Here is a 13,278-nt window from a genome sequence, read left to right as displayed (position 1 = left end):
ATCAGTGACAAAGTGTGTGTGCTCACTCATTAAAACATGATTATATTGGCTTATGCTCATTTGGCATATTTAATTTACTATTAATTCCCTAGTAAACTGGTACTACATGTACCCGGGCCTGTAAATAAAATGTTACTAGGGGGCCTGCAGCACTTGTTGTGTCCTCACTTATGTAGCCCTGCAAACCTGTCTTAGGCCTGCCATTGCAGCGTGTGTCTGTGTGCGCAGTTTTAAACTGCAATTACAACCTGGAAAAATAAATGCATTGCCTATGTCAAATCTGCCTATTTAATACATACAAGCACCCTTAGGGTAGGCCCTGGACAGCCCACAGGGCAGAGAGCAATATATTTAAAAAACACAACCTGTAATTTTACGTTTTTCGTATTCTGGTCGTGAAAAATCTCTTACATTGATTTTTAATTACAGCAAGGCCTGCTTTTTCCATGGGGTAACATTAGAGTTACTTTATTACATTTAATGAGCTGTTACTTTCAAATGGGAATAGGTATTTGGAATTGTATTAAAAATCCTCTTTTTTGGTGAGGTCAGAATTATGGTTACAATTTTGAAAATGCCACTTTTAGAAAGTTGTAAAATTCCTGCCCTAGCCCCATAGTGCCTGCAGCCAGTTTCATGGTCACATAACTGGATGTAGTTGGCAGCTGGTCTTTGTGTATTCCTCCTAGACAGACATACACAATAGAGCACTTACTTGTGCCTGAATTGGCCTTCACAGGCAAGATGGGAGGTTGGAGTTAGGCACTGCCCCACTTACACTTAAATAGGATAGGTCCTACCTTCACACAAAGGACCCTTTGTAGTAGTCAGTCTGCAACCAAGGCAGAGGAGACAGGAAACCTGAGCACTTTAAAGGGAATCATCTAGAAGCTTCACCCAGGAAGGCTCCAGGTATAAATATTTGAACTCAGACACCAACACTTAAGTACACTCCTGAACTTTTGGCTACTACAGAAGAGGGACGGCTGTGCTGCTTTTCTGCCAAAAGATCTGCCACTCTATTGCCCTGCCTGCTGAGAAGAAACACTGGCCCTGCACCACTGTGCTACCCTGTTTGCTGAGATGGAAGACTGGAACTGCACATTTCATCCCATGCTGAAGTGATTCGAAGGGTCAGCCAGCTGACCTCCATTCTGAGCTACAGTGACATAACAGCTCTGGAGGTTCCCTGCATCAGCCCAGCTGCCTGGACCTGCAGCTGGGTTAGCCTGAGCTCTTCAGGCTTCTTTTGTTCAGAGTTCCTGCCCCCAGGTTGTGCCCCTCTGGTCCTGGACCCTTGGTGGGGCCTCAGTTGAGCTCTCCTGAACTTTTGGGGCTCTACGCAAATTGACCTGATCGTGCCAAAACCTTGCCGCCCACACCAGCCATTAACACAACCTTCTGATAAACCTGCTCTTCATGCTACAGTCTCTATTACTCGCAGGGACAGGCTACACAAAGCCCCAACAAGGACTCTCACTGATGCCAACAGAAACTTCATGCTATAGCAGCAACTATCCGCGACACACAGTCTGCGCCTTGCGATACCTAAGCTGTCATCCGGGATGCTCTCCCTGCTCCTCGCAGCCTCTACCACAATGAACGGAACTCTTAGCGCTGTACGGTCAATATATCTTTCAGTAGGATAAACTAGGTCCCTGCATCCGGCTCGTGCTCCATCGTGGTCGGCCTGAACTTGTGACTTATACCCAGGCTCGCACAACCAGATAGCCGTGTTTGGCACTTTGGGCTTTTTGCTATTTTCATTCAAATCTTTAAAATTGCATTTCTGTGGTCCAACTAATTGGATTGTTGTCGTTTTTGGTGTCAAATTACTTATTACATTTTACTCTATGTTTCTAAATTGGTGTGGTGTTTTTCTTATATCGCATTTTCACTTTATTACTGTTTGAAGTGCAGCAGAAATGCTTTGTGCATTGCCTCTAAGTTAAGCCTGACTGCTCTGTGCCAAGCTACCAGAGGGTTGAGCACAGGTTAATTTGGGGATTGCTTCTGACTTCACCCTGAGAAGAATTGTGGTTGCTGCTTGAGTAGGGTTTCACCTCCTAGAACAATTAACTCAATTTCTGAGCGGTGTGGGATGATCCAAGATAGTCTTTGGAATGACAGAAAGAGAGTTGGCTCAGATGTGATGGTATCAAGGGTCATATGGTGAAGCTCTGAATGCAGGAGGTGTAGTTTTAACATTGCCAGCTGACTGAAATGGGTATTTGAACAATGAGTTGCTAAAGATAACTCAATATCAGCAGAGCAGAGATGAGCAACAAGAGCAGGAGAGCAGAAAAGGATGCCAATTTGTGTGTTTGTTACCAAGGTATTAAACCTTAGAACCATACAGCAAAGTATTTCTCCTAAAAGATAGTGAAGCAAAGCAGGGTTTAACATGGACAATGTATTGAAGGTATCTAAAGATTTGGAAGTCCCCCGACAGTGAAAAAGTAGATGAGGGAACAAAAAAAGAAACAAGGGCATTGTTGGAGTTCATACAGTCAATATGCCTTGTAGCCATTAGTACCACAACTGGCATGTAGCAATAATGGATCTATGACGTTACAACTCATACTTTTAATACGCCTACCTTTACAACACATTTTTTACAACGCAACATCCATTACAACACATTCCATTACAACGCATGCATTTACAACAAATTTTTAAAAACTACCTTTACAGCGCATTCAATTACATCGAATACTACCTTTACAACGCATACCATTACCACGCATACATTACATTGCATGTAAGGTAAGTATTGGATAGTGTAGGGGTAAAAATTACTAATCTAACTCCAGGGGGTCCAACAGTAGGGTAAGTGTTGGATAGTGTAGGGGTAAAATTACTATTCTAACTCCAGGGGGTGCAACAGTAGGGTAAGTGTTGTATAGTGTAGGGATAAAAATTACTGAACTAACTCCAGGGGGTGCAACAGTAGGGTAAGTGTTGGATAGTGTGGGGGTAACAATTACTATTCTAACTCCAGGGGTGGCAACAGTAGGGTAAGTGTAGGATAGTGTAAGGGTACTATGTGTTGTAATGCTATGCGTTGTAACGGTATGCGTTGTAATGACTGCGTTGTAATGACATGCGTTGTAGTGGTGTGCGTTGTAGTGTCATGCGTTGTAATGGTTGCGTTGTAAATCCATGCGTTGTAAAGGATGTTGCGTTGTAAAAGTTTTGTTGTAATGGTAGTGCGTTGTAAAAGTTGTGTTGTAAAGGTTGTTTCCCAGCAATAATACGTTACTATCTTTGCTTTGAGCGACCAGTTTACTGAGAAAACCTCCTAGTCTATACATCCACGTTGCAGAAGGTATGTTGGTAATATGCAATCTTTGGGTAAAATTTAGGACGATACCTTTGACATGTTTTGGGTCTCTGTTGTGATGTGACGCATTCCGCATTCCAGGTTGGTGAACCTTGGAATGTGGAATGCAGAAGGTAATGTTTGCAATGTTCCTTTTGTGGCAGTTGCCACTGGGAAGCTGTAAGGGTTGAACTCATAAACCTTGATCTTCTTAGTACGACTTCTGTTTTCATTTATTAATTTACCACAAATTTGGCGACGATCTACAAGCAAAGTTTAACCCACGAAGAAGAGAAAACTAACCTACGTGCGCACCTAATTGTAAAAGTAAAGGAGTTAAAAAATTAGACTGTAAGTATGGCGTTTTTGTTTTCTTGCATGAACAACATCTTTACACCTTGCGATGCTTTTAACAATGTATTCAGAGTAAGCACATCCCTCGCATTACGTGCCAGCAGATGCAGCTTCCCACAACGCGTCACGGACAGGGCACACAAAGCATTTGTCACACACCGTTTATCGGTAATGTCAATATCCAGGCAGCGTCGCATAGTTAAAAGAAAAAAAAAACATTAAAGAAAAAGCGCTGTAAAAGCATTACTGCTTACATGTATCCACATTCTGAAAAGATTCACGATTCAGGACAAGCTCTTTAGGGAGACATAAAGGGCGTTTCGGCGCAACGTCATAAGTCTGGAATTTCCCAAACGGACCTTGACGTTTCTGCAGCCACGTACGCAGTGTAATTTTTTTTAAAGGGGAAGTGTCTTTCTGGCAAAATTTCACACAGAGCCCAGAAATCGGAACAGTGATTTCTTAATATTTCACAGGGTTTTGAAGTTAACGCAACTAAGCACGTCTTTTTACAAACCAAAGCTTCCTTGATGAAAGCTTTGTCTAGGATCTAGTTACGAGCTTGTGAAGCATTCAACCACAGAGCACATAGTTGAAGTATTGGCTAGCATCCTTAGCAGCCGCATGTACAGTTTAAAAGTTGTTTTTATTCGCATTTTTAAAAAAAACTTAAAGCCTCAGCATTGCACCGTAGGGCCCTGCGTAGCAAAACATTTGGAGTCAACTACAAGTGAACTACATTTTGGTTTTACAGCAGCATTTGAAGAATTTAATGTAAAAGCATGTCTAGTAATTGATGAACAGATCGGTGATACACACACATGAAATCGCTGTGTATTATTTATTACAGGGAACGAACACTGTGATACACACATTCTGCGTGTCATGATATTCAAGGACCATGAAAATTGTATTTTTTAAATTTTATTTGATTTACTAATTTTGTTTTCTTTCTCACTGTAAACTTGCAGAGCATCAATGCACCTCTTCCTTTTTTGCAGGTTCCATGAGATCCTCCTAGTCATTGGCGAGAATGGTATAGGGCTTTCACTATATATCTAGGAGCAATTGGTGGGAACAGATATTGTTCTGAACGCAAGAAATTTCTGTTAGAACACAGTTTGGGTTTTGAGGGGCAATCAGTATGTGAACATCTACCACCTTATGATGTAAGAGAGGGGTAGGAAGACATCAGTGAGTATCAGTTAGCTGTAAAAAATTAGAAAAACAATTTGACGGCCAACCTAGTTTGATTGTTAACAGACAAAAGTTTTTCACTAGGGGACAGCAACAAGATGAGTCCATGGTCACATATGTTGCTGTATTGCGTACATTAGCATCTGAAAATGAATTTGGGGCATTCACATCCCAACTCATTCGAGATCAAATTGTTGTAAGGTGTTGGGATAAAAAAGTTCAGGGAAATTGTTAGCGTTGAAAAACCCTGCTCTCAATGAGACTATTGACATCGTGAAGGGTATAGAACTCCCACGGAAGTCGTCAAGAGAATTGACTCGCAAAACAGAGAGTGGAGTATCGGTTGCAAAGGGAAACACTAAGGAAAATAACAGTGGCACACAAATGGTGCCCGGCAAAGTTTTTACTAAGAGAAAAGAAGGGAAAGACAGTCTTTTCAATCAGAAGAACATTTCTTTCAGGTGGGGAAATCCTAGACATGGGTTCAAGGGTCGCCCGTGCCCTGCCATGAATGTCAAGTGCTGGTTGTGCTGAAGAGTGGGACATTTTGCCAAAGTGTGTCAGTCTCCCAAAGATAAGATCAAAGTTAATTCTTTTGATTCAGGAAGTGAACAAATTAAGAAGGATGTTATTGTTGTAGTCCAAGGGGGGGAGATGGATTGTGGTGACCCTTATGAGGACATATTGGTTGATGGCAAAACATTAAATTTGCCTATTGATTCAGGTGCTAGGATAACAATGGTGACAGATGATCTTTTCAGGAAAATGTGGGGTGAAAAACAGCTTCTTCCTCCAGACAGGAACCCGGTTACCTATGATGGAAGGAAAATTGAATTAACTGGATATTTTGAATGTCAATTAAATTTCAAAGGAAAAGTGATTGTTGGGAAAGTATATGTAGCAAAGAAAGGACTGAATATTCTTGAGTGGTACCATCAAGGATTATTCGGAATGACACTAAGGCCTGGAAGGAAGGTACAGGTATCATTGGTTGCAGCTCACCCTGTTGATGAAGAAACCACTCCTGTTGGAGGAGGTGAGTAGTGGATTAGCAAGTTTAAGGAAGTTTTTTGTGACAAGCTGGGAATGATTGCTGGTTTTAAACATAGGATTAAAGTACAGAGTGGTACAGTTCCAGTGTAGCATAAGCTGAGGAATGTTCCTTTCAGCTTACGAGAGTACTTGTCACAAGTTTTTTTTTAAATGTGTGAAGATGGAGTTATTGAACCCATCGAATCGTCCTTTTGGTTATCTCCTTTTGTTATAGCAAGGAAGAAAAATGGCCAGCTTAGGGTCTGTGTTGACCTTAACAGTCTGAATAAAGTTATCTGGGTAGACTCACATCTCTTACCACGTGTTGACGACATTGTGTCCGCATTTGCAGGTGCTAAGGTGTTCAGTAAGATAGATTTGGCATCTGCATATCACCAGGTGGAACTTGATGAGTCATCTAAACATTACACATCATTTGTTTCTCCCATCGGGATTTTTCAGTTCAAAAGGATGCCTTTTGGATTGGCGTCCCCTGCACCTGTTTTCCAACGTGTGTTAGAAAATGTTTTGGGTGACATAAAGGGAGTGGTGACTTTTCAAGATGTCATACTTGTGGCAGGTAAAGATTTGGTCCATCGTGATGAAATCATAGAATTAGTACAAAGCAAGTTACAAAAAGCAGGATTTGTTGCCAATGTAAAGAAGTGTGAGTTTGCAAAAGAAAACATAAGTATATTGGACATGTCATTTCTAAAACATGTTTCGTCCTTTCTGGGTGTATGTGAATTCAATGCAAAATTGGTGGAGAATTTTTCTGCTAAAACAGTTAACTTAAGGGAATTGTTGAAAAAAAAGTGTTTGCAAGGTCTGCAGCGTGCCAAGATGAGTTAATCAATCTCAAGAAGGACATTTCTTCTGCTGCAGTTTTGGCACCTTTCGATCCTTTTTAGGAATGTATTATTGCTGTTGCGAGTAATGATGGTTTAGGTGCTACATTTACAAAAAAATACAAATCTGAAACAGAAGTCACGTTGGGTTTTGCATCAAGGTCTTTGTGGGAGAACGAGAAAATGTATTTCATGATTGAAAAATAATTTTTGGTATGTTGTTTGGCCGTGGAGAAATTTAAATGTTTTATATGGGGGACGAGGTTTTTTTACAGACAGATCACAAACCTTTGGTTAATATGTTGAGTGGTAATGTCATAAGAGATCACACTCCAAGATTGTCAAGGTTGAGTGCTAAGTTGTTACAATGTGATCTGAAAATAGAATACATCCCTGGTGGAAAAAACATCAGGGCAAACTAGTTGTCATGCTCACCCGTAGCTTTTGGGATGAGGATTGTGAGGAGTGCCTGATAGCTGCTGTCAATGTCTGTTAAGGACAGGCAATCAGTGAAGATGAGTGGAAGTTGAAGATGGAAAAGGATGAAGATTTACTGATGGTGAAGAAATATGTTATTAAAGGTTGGCCAAGAGAACTTTGCCTGTGGGGTTGCAAGTGTATGTGTCAAATTGCAGATGAATTACATGTTCAAAAGAACAGTATTGTTATGAGAAAAGACAGGTTTGTTCCTCCGTTTAATTTGAGACAAAGGATTATTCAAAATGGACATGAGGTGCATCTCAGACACACTATGACTAAGAGGAAGATTAGGGAGGATTTTTGGTGGCCAGCAATGGACACTGACATAATTGACAAAATAGAAGAGTGTGTTATTTGTGCCAATAGTGACAAGACTATTACGTTTACATCTCTTCCTCCTCAACTGAGTCTGAAGGACCGTGGTTTAAGATTGATATAGATTTCATAGGGCCATTCAATTTATTACCACGCAAGTACACGTTTTGCACTTGTTATTGTGGATTATTACAGCAAATGGTGGGAGGTAGAATTTATGGAGGAGTCCAATTCTGCAGCTGTTCCAAAGGCTTTCAAGAAATTTTTCATTAGTGAAGGTTGTCCCAAGGAAATTGTGTCAGATAATGGAGTGCAGTTAGTTTCAAAGGAAATTAGGGATTTTTTGGAGATTAATGCTGTTGAGCATAAACGTATTGCTCTGTATCATCCACAGGCAAACGGTTTAGTGGAATAAATGAACCGCACTTTGCTTGAGTGCATACAATGGTCGGTTAAGAATGGTGAGAGCAAGTTACGGTCACATTGCTCGACCCCCAAGGCAGTGACTGGCAAAAGTCCTTTTGAATTGATGAGGGGGCGGGTTCCAACATCAAAGTTGTGTCCTGCATGGTTGAGGAGTTTTTAGAATAAAACTGAGAAAGAGTGCTCTGTGGATAAAATTGTACGTCCAAAAGTTTAATTGTATCAGAGCAGAATGACAACAAGCATAGAGTTTCAGGAAAGACTACATCTGTCAACATGGGACATTGGGTATGAATCAAGGTGCCTACTCATGTTGTGAAAGGAAGGTCAAAATTCAAAGAACCTGAACAGGTAGATGCTGTGTCCAAGCATGCAGTTCTTGCCAGGGGTCATGAATGGCGGAATAAAAGCAAGGTGTTCAAAGTTGATTGCGTTGTAACGAATGAACATGTTTAGAATGAAAAGGTTTCCGACAGGAAAAGAAATATGCTGGACAAAGAGCTATGCTAAGAGATATCTGACCTGCAAAATACAGTGGGTAAGATTTTTTTTGTTGTGGGATATCGTAAACTTTCGAGGTTGGTTAATTGACCAATTAGATTTTGTGATGTGCAATTATCTATAGTGTCTTTTATTATATTCAATTGCATTTTTATCTGAGTTCTGGTTTTAATTTAATTTATATTTTGATGTTGTGTTTTTATTATGTTTAATGAAAGGAGGGAAATATGTTGTGATGTAACGCATTTCGCATTCTAGGTTGATGAACCTTGGATTGTGGAATACAGAAGGTAATGTTTGCAAAGTTTGCAGTGGCAGTTGCCGCTGGGAAGCTGTAAGGTTTCAACTAATAAACCTAGTTCTTCTGACTACGACATCCGTCTTCATTTATGAATCACCCTAGTCTCCCACTCATTCTCCCTCATCAATGTGCCCTAGTTCATAATTGATGTCAGAGCATCGTGAATATGTGTGGTCAGGCCAGTCTATGGTGGCCTTGTATCGTCTTTTGCCTTGAGTACCCTTGCCTCCAGCTAGTGCATGTATGTGTCCCATATTGCAATCCCTTGGTCAGTCCTGCCCCTGTGGCTGGCCTCTGCAAGTGCTGTTGACTCTGCTTTTGCCCATCTGAGCATGAGATGATGCCAGGTTGACGTGGCTTGTGATTTCTATGCCATCATGATCTTGCGCTTGTATAGGACGAAAGGTATACAAACAAATTTGTGGAGGTATGTATCTTCCCTGGCTCTATTCTGAATACCTAGTAAGTGGGACTTGAGGGTAGGAGGGACTACGGTGTCAAGTAGGGACAATGTTATCCTTGCCACTTCCTCCAAGTCCCGTTGTACACCCGGGCAATCCCATACCATGTGGAAACATTCTGTGTTCATGAGCCCGCATCTTGGGCCTCATGGGTTAGTCATAGGGAAAATGTGTGATATGCAGTGGGACTAATGTATGTCTAGTGAAAGTAATTGAATTGGGTAAAATGGAATTGCGTGTTCTGAAAGACATCTTTAATGTGTCGCAGGGCTTGAGTCCATTGTTTGTCTGTCAATGGAGGGTGAAGATCTGCTATCCAGTGTTCTCTAACCTTAGCAACTCCCTGTTCCAGAAGCGATATGTATGGGACTGTGATAATCTGGTGTGTACCCTTGAATGCCAACATGGTATGGAGTGGGGCTGCAGTCTTATGTTCCATTAGTTCACATCCCCATGTGAAAGTCAGCACGTAGCAGATAGCCCTGTAGGCCAGGAACTGCCCAGCCGTTATATGGGACGCTTCCCTGAGTTCGGGGTAAGGGCTTTGTGCCCCATCTATGTGCAGGTTTCCTGTCTGAGTCACTAACGCTTCCTTCCAACTGTTGCAGGCTCATAGAAAATCTTGTAGAGTCAGCGTCTGCCTCAGCTGTATCAGTGGTGAGTCTGGGGTGGATCCCCACGTCCCGGAACATGTTTCTGCCAGCAACATATGGCCACTATCATCAATGGTGAGTCTCCCAGTAGCCCGGGGTTGGGGGATTAGAGCCAGATGTATATGGGAATCCCTGAAAGGAGGTTTAAGACCTCCAGACTTTCATCTCATAGGGCTGTCCCTAGCCACCGCAGGGGCCACTACAACCGGGCAGCTGCAAAGCAGAGTTAAAAGTTAATGATGGCAACAGTTTAGTTTATTGAGAGCGACTCTACACCAACCTTTGCCCTATATAAATTCCACTGATACCAATCATAACTCAGAGAAGAAGCACTTTGGGGGCACGAGAGGAAGAGCTGAGAAATAATATAAAAGCTGGGGCACTACCAGCATCCTTATTATGGCCATCCGATTCCCATAGATGGCAGTGGGCGAGATGTCCAAAAAGGCAGCAAACTGCACTCCGAGTTGATAGCCCTGTGAAGGTTGCCTTCCAGCAGATTGGCTTTATTGCGATATATCTGTATAGCTAAGTATTTAAAGGTTTTGCACTGCCATTGGAAGTACACCCTAGAAACAGCGCATCTGTCTGGAGTAGGACGGCGGGGGGAAAAACAGGATTTCATTCAATCCATCTGTAAAGCTGATATTGCCCCAAAAGTCCTCTAGTAATGCCATCATCTCCGGCAACGCGGATTCCAGGTATACCTCAAGTATATTAGCATCTTGTCTGCATATAGTGAGACAACATGGTGGGCATTTTGAACCTCTATCCTCTAGTCTGCTGCTGTCATGCACAACCAACAAGCCAGAGGCTCCATGGCCAGTGCAAAGAGAAGAGGGGACAGTGGGCATCCCTATCACGTGCGTCAACAAAAGTCACTTAGCAGAGATGTATTCACAGGTCTTAACTCTTATGCAAGGATGCCTGTAAAGGGTTTTAAGCCCCTTGAGGTAGCCTGGTTGCACCTGCATCACATCAAGCACCAACAGGTAATCCAACCTCAGGGTGTCTAATGGAACCCCAGTGGTATGAAAGTCTGCTCACCATAGTCATAGTAGGTGGCTTGATTTAGAAAGGTGATTTTTGCACTAGGGTGTCATGTAGAGGGAGTAGTCTGTTTGTCAGGGCTCTCCCCAAAATACAGCAATCTAGGGTCAGCATTGGGAGCGGTCTGTTAGATCTCACATCTAAAGGGTCATGGCATGGTTTTTGGGAGGACTACTATATGTTCTTCACAGTGTGTGTTGGGGAGCTGTCCAGAGTCTTGCTCCTTGTTGTAGACCTCAAGAGTTTGGGCATTAGGAAGACATTTAAGGTGGAGTGCTATTCTACCTGGAGGCCATCTCGGCCCAGTGTTTTACTGAGAGTGATTTTGAAACAGCTGGGCACAGCTCATCGAGTAGAAGAGGGGCGTCTAAGTCAGATATCTTTACTGTGTTGAGCACGGGGAGCAACAGATCTCAGAGATAATCATGTAGGGTGGAGCCAGAGGGGCCCAGCACCGTTGGGTAAAGAGAACCATAATATTCAATGAAGGCCACATTGAGTCATTCTGTGTATTAAGAACCCTGCCATCGGCTGCTTGAATCGCACCCAATGGTGGGTGTGAATGGTTGTCACGCATGAGCCATGCCAGCATTCTACCTGAGTGGTGTTCCTCCCTGTGTAGTCTTGTGATGTAATGGTTGTAGTCTAGTCTTCCCAGTCACTGCTCTCAATCAGCCAATCATTCAGTACTTGTAAAGCACAGCACTGTCACTGATAGGGGTATCTGGGCACTGCGAATGCTGTGTGACCATCGAAGACTAAGTTTTGAGTCTCTTTCTGAAATCAGCCAGGGTGGGTGTGGTGCGGAGGTAGAGGGTAGGTTGTTCCAGGTCTGGCAGTGATGTAGGAGAAGAAGCGGCCTCCATTTTGGCTGCAACTGGTGTTGACAAGGGCAAGTGAGGAAGAGCGCAGATGTCTCGAGGGTTGATGAAAGTTCAATTGGTGTTTGATGTAGGATGGTTCTTGGTCACTGAGGGCTTTGTAGGTGTTTATGAGGAACTTGAACAGACATCTCTTCCAAATGGCGAGCTAATGGAGGTTCCTGATGTGAAGTGTTAATGTGAGACCATTTTGGAAGGTCAAAGGTCAGCCTGGTTGCAGAATCTGTATGGTCTAGAGTCATCTGAGGAGCTGGATGGAGATACCGGTGTAGAGAGTGTTGCCGTAGTCGAGACAGTTTGGAAATTAGGGCCTGGGTGACGGTCTTTCTGGTTTTGATTGGGGTCAATTTGAATATTCTGCAGGGCAAGTGAAGTGCATGGAAGCAGTCGGAGGCAACAGTATTGACTTGTCGTTTCATGGTCAGTTGGCTAACATGGAGAATCCCTAAGTTGTGAACGTGGTCTGTTGGTGTTAAGAGTTTCTTTAGTAGGGGTCTGACATCTGCCTGTTTCCAGCTGTCTGGGAAGGTTGCTGTGGACATTGAGGTCTAGAGGATGTTGGTGAGTTCCATGCTGATTGCGTTAGATCTGAGGTTGAAGAGGTGGTGAGGATGTGCTCTACTTCCCTGTGTTCCCGACGCAGCTGTAGGATGGGGTTTAATATAGCTTGCATATGAGGTTGGGCTGTTTCCAGACTATGTATATCTCATTCCTTGGATAAATGTCTCTATGTAGTGTCTTCCAGACCCACCAGGTAGTGGTAAGGCAATAACCCCTCATCACAGGATTGAGTCGACCTGCAGACTCCATGTTAGAATGCAGGGACGAGACCGGCCAAATCTCAGTGTAAGTAGGAACAGGCAGTATTCAGAGAGCGTGCATGTGAGATATTCTTTGTAGAAATTGAGGTGACCAGTTGTATGCTAGGAAAAAACAGGTCTATGTGGGTATGAATGCCATGGAAGGGTGAGTAAAAAGAATACTCATGTTGCTATGGTTGTTGGAGGCTCCTTTTGTCACAGATCCCATGTTGGATCAGCCAGTCTCTGAGATACTTAGTGATTCTCCGAAAGGTCACCCCGCAAAGGGGGACATTGAGCAATCGCAATGTGGAGGACGCAGTTGAGATCATTACCCCACACAGCAGTAGTGTGGGCGTCATGCAACAGTACTGGGGTAATTTGCCCAGGATGGCCTGCATTGGGAGCATACAGCACCACCATCGTCATGGGTCTGTCATCAAATCGCCCTTCAACCATGACGTATAAGTCATCTTGGTCAATTGTTTGGTGGCGCTTAGCCAGTGTGGCTATACCTCGCACATTCCAGGTTATGAAAATGTATTCTGAAGTCACATGCATATTAGGGATAGTTGTGTGTGTAGTGAGGCAGCAGGTGTGAAGTGGTGATATTGTCTGCAGGGTGTCAGGTATATGCAGAGGAACTGACTTCCTGTCCCC

Source organism: Lissotriton vulgaris, chromosome 3_1 (assembly GCF_964263255.1).
Source record: "Lissotriton vulgaris chromosome 3_1, aLisVul1.2, whole genome shotgun sequence".
Taxonomy (NCBI): domain Eukaryota; kingdom Metazoa; phylum Chordata; class Amphibia; order Caudata; family Salamandridae; genus Lissotriton; species Lissotriton vulgaris.
This window is presented reverse-complemented; position numbering follows the sequence as displayed.